We start from the raw sequence: 9,219 nt of genomic DNA, 5'->3' as shown, positions 1-9,219 counted from the left end.
TATGCATCTCTGTATAATATTAAAATCACATACACCTTTTCAAGTGAGCAATCCGATTCTAGAAATTTATCACATTGAACTCATCATGGCTCTATCTTCAAGAATGTATATTGCAATGTTGTTTATAATACTATAATTTTTTAAATAGAAAATAGTTAAATATGTAAAAAGATATATAAATAAATTTATTTACAGCTATGCAATAAGCTACCATATAGCCATTCAAATGGTGAGGTAGAATATTTAATAACATAAAAATATATATGTGATAATAAATGAACACTTCTGCAAACAATGTGTATTATAATCTCATTTTATGAAACATAAATCTATTTATGGAAAAAAGGTATCTCTAAATGGTGAGCTTGTTGAATAATGTTTTCTAAAAAATAAGTATTATTTTTGAAAATTTACGCAGTTAGCACTCTAAAAATGTGGCAACTTTGTGTTTGTTCATTTATTAGGTACAGAATGTCTTCAGATGAATTTTCATGAATATCAGTGAATAGTTCAACTGTTGCTACTTCCCATTCAGAAACATTTCAGCCACATTTAATTAAACATATCTAAGACACTTAATTAGAAGACATTGAGCAGTAGTCATCAGAATTATTTTTCTTCTATCAAAACGGAATTTTTAATTTTTTTGTTCACTAATTACAATTAGAACTAATTCATTTCTACAGTAAGGGCCCCTAAATTGTTCAGTTCTAATAATGATGATGAGAAATAAGCATTCTTTTAGGGAAACATACAAGTAACTTTCAATAATAAATTCTTATTAAGAAATAGCAAAGCTTATTTTAAGAATAGAAAACTAAGAAAACAAATGACTTATTTTACTACTTACTGGAATAATATTTTATTGAAACAATAAATACTGACATTTAAAAAACTGTGCCAAATAGAGATATACAATTTTATATAGCACCATAGATCCTCTATCATTTAGTGTTGAGTAATGAAAGTATGATTAGAAGCACTGTGCTTATAAACACAAGCAAATTTAATTTTTAGAAAATTAATCCTTTCATTTATTTTAATCATAAGTTCGCTTTACTAACGATCTACATATCACATGACCAAAATTTAGAAAATGTATACCACGATTTTGGAGGCCACTTGGTAAACCATTTTGTAGTTGGGTTATCAAGCTATCAATTATTATACCACATTATGCAGTCATCCAATAACAATTAGTAAGTCAACCATAACAACTGGATCACAGAGTGATTAGACCAGAGAATTAATAAGAGATTAACAGGTAATTCAGATAAGACAATTCAAATGTCAGATTTTCAAAATCCCCATCAGCTCAATTTGTTTTTGTCCTGGATAAAGAAAGGCATAGAAAGAACTAGAACTCCTGACCTTTAAGTATTTTTGTAGAAATCAACTCATGATGAAATAAAGAATATAATGAATAAATCTTCTTTCAACAGAATAGATTAACTTCATTAATTTTTATGCCCAATTTATATGATACTCATGCAGACTATCAAAATACATCAGTGGCTCCTACTTCCGGTTTCCTTCTACTTAAATAGCCATTTGCCAGCAAAATTTGTACCTATAGTCATTTCTGCTATTATGTCTTTAGATTCATCTAGCAGACCTTTTGAACATCAAGGCTCCAGATATACCTCATTTTATTGTGCTTTGCCTTTTTGCACTTGTTAAATTTTTCCAAATCAATTTCTTATTCAAGAAACAATTCTTTTTTAATAGAAGGTATCTTGGCATACCTCAATGTAACCAGGTTGTATCTGAAGGAAGATATGGATTTTCTGATTTCAAAATCACCCTCTACTCTGTAGTTGATTAATCAGAAAATGCCCTAAACTCTCAGATGGTTTGATCCTATGTGAGGAAAACATGTCACTGATGTGTAAAAACAAGAGAATGTCCTCACAGATGATACACACATGATTTTACCTGCAGTCTGCTACACAAAATAGTTATAGGTTGCATCCTCATTGAGATAACCTACTGTGACATTTTCTAAGACAATATTCTGCCACTCTTATAGCTGAGTTTTAGTGTAGACATGCAAAGTAATCAAATATATACATCATTTTTTATAATCGTCACCAGTAATCCCACTTAATATGACAATAGCCAAGGTATATTGCCTGCACCTGAGAGTTTAGTAGAATAATACTGTCACTACTTAAGCCTGAGTCAAAAATAACAATAATTATTTTTAAATAATAAAAGAAACCCACAAAGATGAAGAAAACATAATTTAATGATATTTTATATTAATGATAATGACAATTTTAACGGTAAGACTTTATTACAGGTTTGTTTCCCTGGGAAACAGCCTCTGAGATGGAGTTGAGTTGAGTGCACAGGAGGCTCGCTGGAGCTGAGGCAATCTCTGACTGGACTAACAGATAAAAGCATATTTACGTGTCTTGGAAATAAGCAATTAAATAAATGAATGACAGATGGTGGGGCCATGTTTTTTATTGTTGGAGAGGAGTGTCAGAATTTTTAACCTACGTCTCTGTAGGAAGCAATTTTACCAATTAAAGTTTGATTCTTAGGTGTACTGGTTTCACAGCTGGAAATGAATTGCTTATTAAATTTTTCTTTCAGGGATTATGCTTTTGGAATTGAATCTAAAAATTATTGCTGAATTCAAGGTCATCTAGATTTTCCCTATATTATCTTCCAGAAGTTACATAGATTTTTATTTTACATTTAGGTACATAATCCATTAGAGTTAATGTTTGTGAAAAGCTTAAGGTAAGTATCTAGATTACTTGTTTTGTGGTGGGGAGCGGGGTTGGATATTCAGTGTTTGGTTGTCCCAGCACAATTTGTTACAAATACTATCTATTCTTTCTCTATTAAATTTCTTCAATTTCTTTGTCAAAAATCGGTTGACTATATTTAGTGACTCCATTTCCCGAGTTTCTATTCTAGTTGGTTGATATTTTTTCCATTATGTTGCCAGTAACACATTGTCTTGATTACTGTAGCTTTATATGAAGTCTTTAAATAGGGTAGTGTTAGTCTTTCAACCGTAATCTTCTTTAGTATTCAAGTGCCTTTCTATATAAACATTTTTTATATTAATATTCCCCCTCGCACAATTTTTTTTAGGAAAATACTCAGCAATACAGAAAGATTGACAAAATATACAGTGAATATCCACATATCCATCACCTAGATTCTCCAATTTAACATTTGCCCCTTTGGCTTTAATCATATCACTCCAACTCTCCATCTGTCTCTATCCATTAGTTCATGTTCTATTTTATGCATTTTAAAGTAAGTTGCACATATCAGTACACTCCTCTCCCAACTATCTCAGCATTCATATATTTAACATAATTTAATATTTATTTATTTATTTGAGGAAGCATTTACCTGTGAAAATATGCACATGTGTCAATGATACAATTTAAAGAGGTTTTGTAGGTTTGTTTTACATTATTATATTTTCATTCATTTCAGGGGCAATTTAAGTTTTTAGAACATTTGAGAAGCATTTAAGGAAGGTTTCCATATACCTTCCTATTACAGTTTATCTTATTATTAATATTAACAATTTGAACTGGTATAGTTTGATTTTTACAATCCATGAAACAATTTTGATACATTATTATTAGCTAAAGTCCGCTTTTTACATTAGGGTTAACTCTTCATGTTGTACATTCCATAAATTTTGACAAATGCATAATGACAGAAAAAATTTTGATAAACCTTTTAATAGTGTAAATGCCTATAATGAAATGAAATATTTCCATCAACCCACAAATTTGCCACATGCCCCTTCCTGGTCAATTTCACCACCCTCCAGGAAACCAATCTGTTTCTTTCTTGTTCTTGTTTTTATTTTTGCCTTAGATAAGTTTTGTCTGTTCAAACTTTTTAAATTTTTATTATAGTAAAATATATATAACATTCACCATTTTGATAATTTTCAAATGTAAAATTAGTGACATTAAGTACATTCGTATTGTGCAACCATCACCACTATACATCCAAGAACTTTATTTTAAACTGAAATTCTGCCTATTGAACAATAACTCTCCATTCTCTCCCTTGTTTACCACTCTTGTATACCACTATTCGACTTTCTGTTTCTATGCATTTGACTTTTACAGCTACCTCATATACATAGAATTATACAATGTTTGCAATTTCATGTCTAGCTTTCTTCACTTAGCACAATATTTTAAGGTTAATTGCTGTTGTAGCATACAATGACATTTTATTTCTTTTTTAAGGTTGAATAATATTTCATTGTATGTGTAAACCACGTGTCTTGGTGAGTTTGGGCTTCTATAAGATCACCATAAACTAGGTCATTTATAAACAATAGAAGATTATTTCCCACAGTTCAGAAGTCTGTAAGTTCCAGATCAGGGTGTCACCATAGTTGAGTTGTAGTGAGGACACTCTTCCAGGTTGCAGACAGTCAACTTCTCATTGCATATTCACATGGTAGAAAGAGGGCTAGACTGCCATCTGGAATTCCTGTTTTGAGGGAACTAATCCCATTTGTGAGGACTCTAGCATCATGACCTAATGGCTCCACCATAGCTGAAATGATACTATCATACTGAGGGTTAGAATTTTAACATATACGTTTCAGTTTATTGCACCCCAACCTCTGCCTCCTGTTCACAAATACATGCCTTTCTCACATGCAAAATACATTTATTCCTTCCCAAAAGTCTCAAGTATTAACGCATTACAGTGTCAACTCTAAAGCCCAAAAGTCTCATCAAAGTTCAAAGTCTCATCAAAATATTTAGATCAGATATGGGTATGATTTAAGATATGATTCATCCTGAGGTAAAATTCCTCTGCAGCCATGGAAACAAGCAAGCTATATGCTTCCAAAATACAATGGTGCAACAGGTATTGATGAGTCATTCCCATTCCAAAAATGAGAAATAGGGAAGAAGGAAGGGCTGACAGAGTCCAAGCAAGTCCAACATTTAGTAAGGCAAACTCCGTAAGATATTAAGTCTCAAAAATAATCCTCTCTGGCTCAATACTTTACCTTCCAGACCCTGTGGAGCAACAGTCCTGCCTTCTGAACCCACTGGATAACAATGCCACTCACATAGATTGATAGAGAGCTGTCTCTAATTTGATGTTCTTTGTTTTGGACCCACCCACGCTGTAGTCCTCTACTGGGATAGGGGTTATACTATCAGGGCAACACCAAGTGGCCCCATCTCTATGACTCTGCTGAGTGTTGGTCTTACACTTTGAAATCGAGGTGGAAGCAGCCCTTCCCTCCTTGCAAGGATTGTGCACTCTTAGCGTACAGTGGGAGTGGCAGCCCTGATGATCCCTGAATGTTCTTCAGGTCTTTCTCTTGTCATAAAGAATAACATGTGCTTATAGACAAATAGCTTTTTAGTCCAATCCTACAGGGTCTAAGAAGTCTGAAGGTCTTCCTTCATTTTGTCCAATTTTCTCTGTTCCCTTTAGTCTTCACTAAAAGTATTTCTGCTGATTTCTGCTGGTATAATCCCATTATTATTCCTAGGTTTTGTTGAGGTGATGAATTAAGTCTACAGTATATATATATCTATATCTATATATCTATATCTATATATATATACACAGTGTATATATATATCTATATATCTATATATACTCTGTGTGTGTGTATATATATGGTAGATATATATATACTGTGTGTCTGTGTGTGTGTATATATATATATATTTTTTCAAACAGTTGCTTGACAACATCTTAGTGTTCCTTTCCATATATTCTTTCTCTCTCTCTCTCTTTTTTTTTTTTTTTTTCAGTAAAAATAGGCTGAGAATTTTCCAAATCCTTAAGTTCTGGTTTCTTTTTGCTTAACAATTCCATCTTCCTTTCTCTCTCCTCACATTTTACTATAAGTAGTCAGGAGGAACCAAACCACTTCTTTGAAACTTTGCTTAGATATCACCTCAGCTAAACAACCAATATCATCACTCACAATTATTATCTTTCACAAAATACTATAATACGAATGTAATTCAGCAAAGTTATTTGCCACTTCATAACAACTATTACTTTTCCTCCAGTTTCCAATAATATGTTTCTCATTTATGACAGACCTCATCAAAATAGCCCTTAGTGTTCATATTTTTCCTAACGTTCTGTTCATGATCACTTAGGCATTCTCTCAGAAAATAGAAACTTCTTTACAAATTTCTTCTTTTCTTTCTGAGATCTCATTAAAATTACCTTCAAAATTTTGTTCACCAGCAATCTAGGCTTTCTCTATCATGTACCTTAAACTCTTTAAGCCTCTACCACTTACCCATTTCCAAAGCCACTTTCATATTTTTTGATATTTATTGCAGCAGCACTATTGTTTCTTAGTACAAAATTCTGTCTTTGATAATGTTGCTATAACAAATTAGTATATATTGGATGTATTATAAAAATCAGAAATATATTTCTTTCTTTTATTTACTTTTTATTATTATTATACTTTAAGTTCTAGGATACATGTGCATAACGTGCAGGTTTGTTACATATGTATACTTGTGCCATGTTGGTGTGCTGCACCCATCAACTCGTCATTTACATCAGGTATAACTCCCAATGCAATCCCTCCCCCCGCCCCCCTCCCCATGATAGGCCCCGGTGTGTGATGTTCCCCTTCCCGAGTCCAAGTGATCTCATTGTTCAGTTCCCACCTATGAGTGAGAACATGCGGTGTTTGGTTTTCTGTTCTTGTGATAGTTTGCTAAGAATGATGGTTTCCAGCTGCATCCATGTCCCTACAAAGGACACAAACTCATCCTTTTTTATGGCTGCATAGTATTCCATGGTGTATATGTGCCACATTTTCTTAATCCAGTCTGTCACTGGTGGACATTTGGGTTGATTCCAACTCTTTGCTATTGTGAATAGTGCTGCAATAAACATACGTGTGCATGTGTCTTTATAGCAGCATGATTTATAATCCTTTGGGTATATACCCAGTAATGGGATGGCTGGGTCATATGGTACTTCTAGTTCTAGATCCTTGAGGAATCACCATACTGTTTTCCATAATGGTTGAACTAGTTTACAATCCCACCAACAGTGTGAAAGTGTTCCTGTTTCTCCACATCCTCTCCAGCACCTGTTGTTTCCTGACTTTTTAATGATCGCCATTCTAACTGGTGTGAGATGGTATCTCATTGTGGTTTTGATTTGCATTTCTCTGATGGCCAGTGATGATGAGCATTTTTTCATGTGTCTGTTGGCTGTATGAATGTCTTCTTTTGAGAAATGTCTGTTTGTATCCTTTGCCCACTTTTTGATGGGGTTGTTTGTTTTTTTCTCGTAAATTTCGTTGAGTTCTTTGTAGGTTCTGGATATTAGCCCTTTGTCTAATGAGTAGATTGCAAAAATTTTCTCCCATTCTGTAGGTTGCCTGTTCACTCTGATGGTAGTTTCTTTTGCTGTGCAGAAGCTTTTTAGTTTAATTAGATCCCATTTGTCAATTTTGGCTTTTGCTGCCGTTGCTTTTGGTGTTTAAGACATGAAGTCTTTGCCCATGCCTATGTCCTGAATGGTACTACCTAGGTTTTCCTCTAGGGTTTTTATGGTATTAGGTCTAACATTTAAGTCTTGAATCCATCTTGAATTAATTTTTGTATAAGGAGTAAGGAAAGGATCCAGTTTCAGCTTTCTACTTATGGCTAGCCAATTTTCCCAGCACCATTTATTGAATAGGGAATCCTTTCCCCATTTCTTGTTTCTCTCAGGTTTGTCAAAGATCAGATGGCTGTAGATGTGTGGTATTATTTCTGAGGACTCTGTTCTGTTCCATTGGTCTATAGCTCTGTTTTGGTACCAGTACCATGCTCTTTTGGTTACTGTAGCCTTGTAGTATAGTTTGAAGTCAGGTAACGTGATGCCTCCAGCTTTGTTCTTTTGACTTAGGATTGTCTTGGAGATGTGGGCTCTTTTTTGATTCCATATGAACTTTAAAGCAGTTTTTTCCTATTCTGTGAAGAAACTCATTGGTAGCTTGATGGGGATGGCATTGAATCTATAAATAACCTTGGGCAGTATGGCCATTTTCACGATATTGATTCTTCCTATCCATGAGCATGGTATGTTCTTCCATTTGTTTGTGTCCTCTTTTATTTCACTGAGCAGTGGTTTGTAGTTCTCCTTGAAGAGGTCCTTTACATCCCTTGTAAGTTGGATTCCTAGGTATTTTATTCTCTTTGAAGCAATTGTGAATGGAAGTTCATTCATGATTTGGCTCTCTGTTTGTCTGTTACTGGTGTATAAGAATGCTTGTGATTTTTGCACATTGATTTTGTATCCTGAGACTTTGCTGAAGTTGCTTATCAGCTTAAGGAGATTTCGGGCTGAGACAATGGGGTTTTCTAAATATACAATCATGTCATCTGCAAAGAGGGACAATTTGGCTTCTTCTTTTCCTAACTGAATACCCTTGATTTCTTTCTCTTGCCTGATTGCCCTAGCCAGAACTTCCAACACTATGTTGAATAGGAGTGGTGAGAGAGGGCATCCCTGTCTTGTGCCAGTTTTCAAAGGGAATTTTTCCAGTTTTTGCCCATTCAGTATGATATTGGCTGTGGGTTTGTCATAAATAGCTCTTATGATTTTGAGGTACGTTCCATCAATACTGAATTTATTGAGCATTTTTAGCATGAAGGGCTGTTGAATTTTGTCAAAAGCCTTTTCTGCATCTATTGAGATAATCATGTGGTTCTTGTCTTTGGTTCTGTTTATATGCTGGATTATGTTTATTGATTTGCGAATGTTGAACCAGCCATGCATCCCAGGGATGAAGCCCACTTGATCATGATGGATAAGCTTTTTGATGTGCTGCTGAATCTGGTTTGCCAGTATTTTATTGAGGATTTTTGCATCGATGTTCATCAAGGATATTGGTCTAAAATTCTCTTTTTTTGTTGTGTCTCTGCCAGGCTTTGGTATCAGGATGATGTTGGCCTCTTAAAATGAGTTAGGGAGGATTCCCTCTTTTTCTATTGATTGGAATAGTTTCAGAAGGAATGGTACCAGCTCCTCCTTGTACCTCTGGTAGAATTCAGCTGTGAATCCATCTGGTCCTGGACTTTTTTTGGTTGGTAGGCTATTAATTATTGCCTCAATTTCAGAGCCTGCTATTGGTCTATTCAGGGATTCAACTTCTTCCTGGTTTAGTCTTGGAAGAGTGTAAGTGTCCAGGAAATTATCCATTTCTTCTAGATTTTC

Source organism: Theropithecus gelada, chromosome X (genome assembly GCF_003255815.1).
Source record: "Theropithecus gelada isolate Dixy chromosome X, Tgel_1.0, whole genome shotgun sequence".
In the NCBI taxonomy this organism is placed as follows: Eukaryota; Metazoa; Chordata; class Mammalia; order Primates; family Cercopithecidae; genus Theropithecus; species Theropithecus gelada.
Note: the sequence above shows the minus strand (reverse complement) of the source record.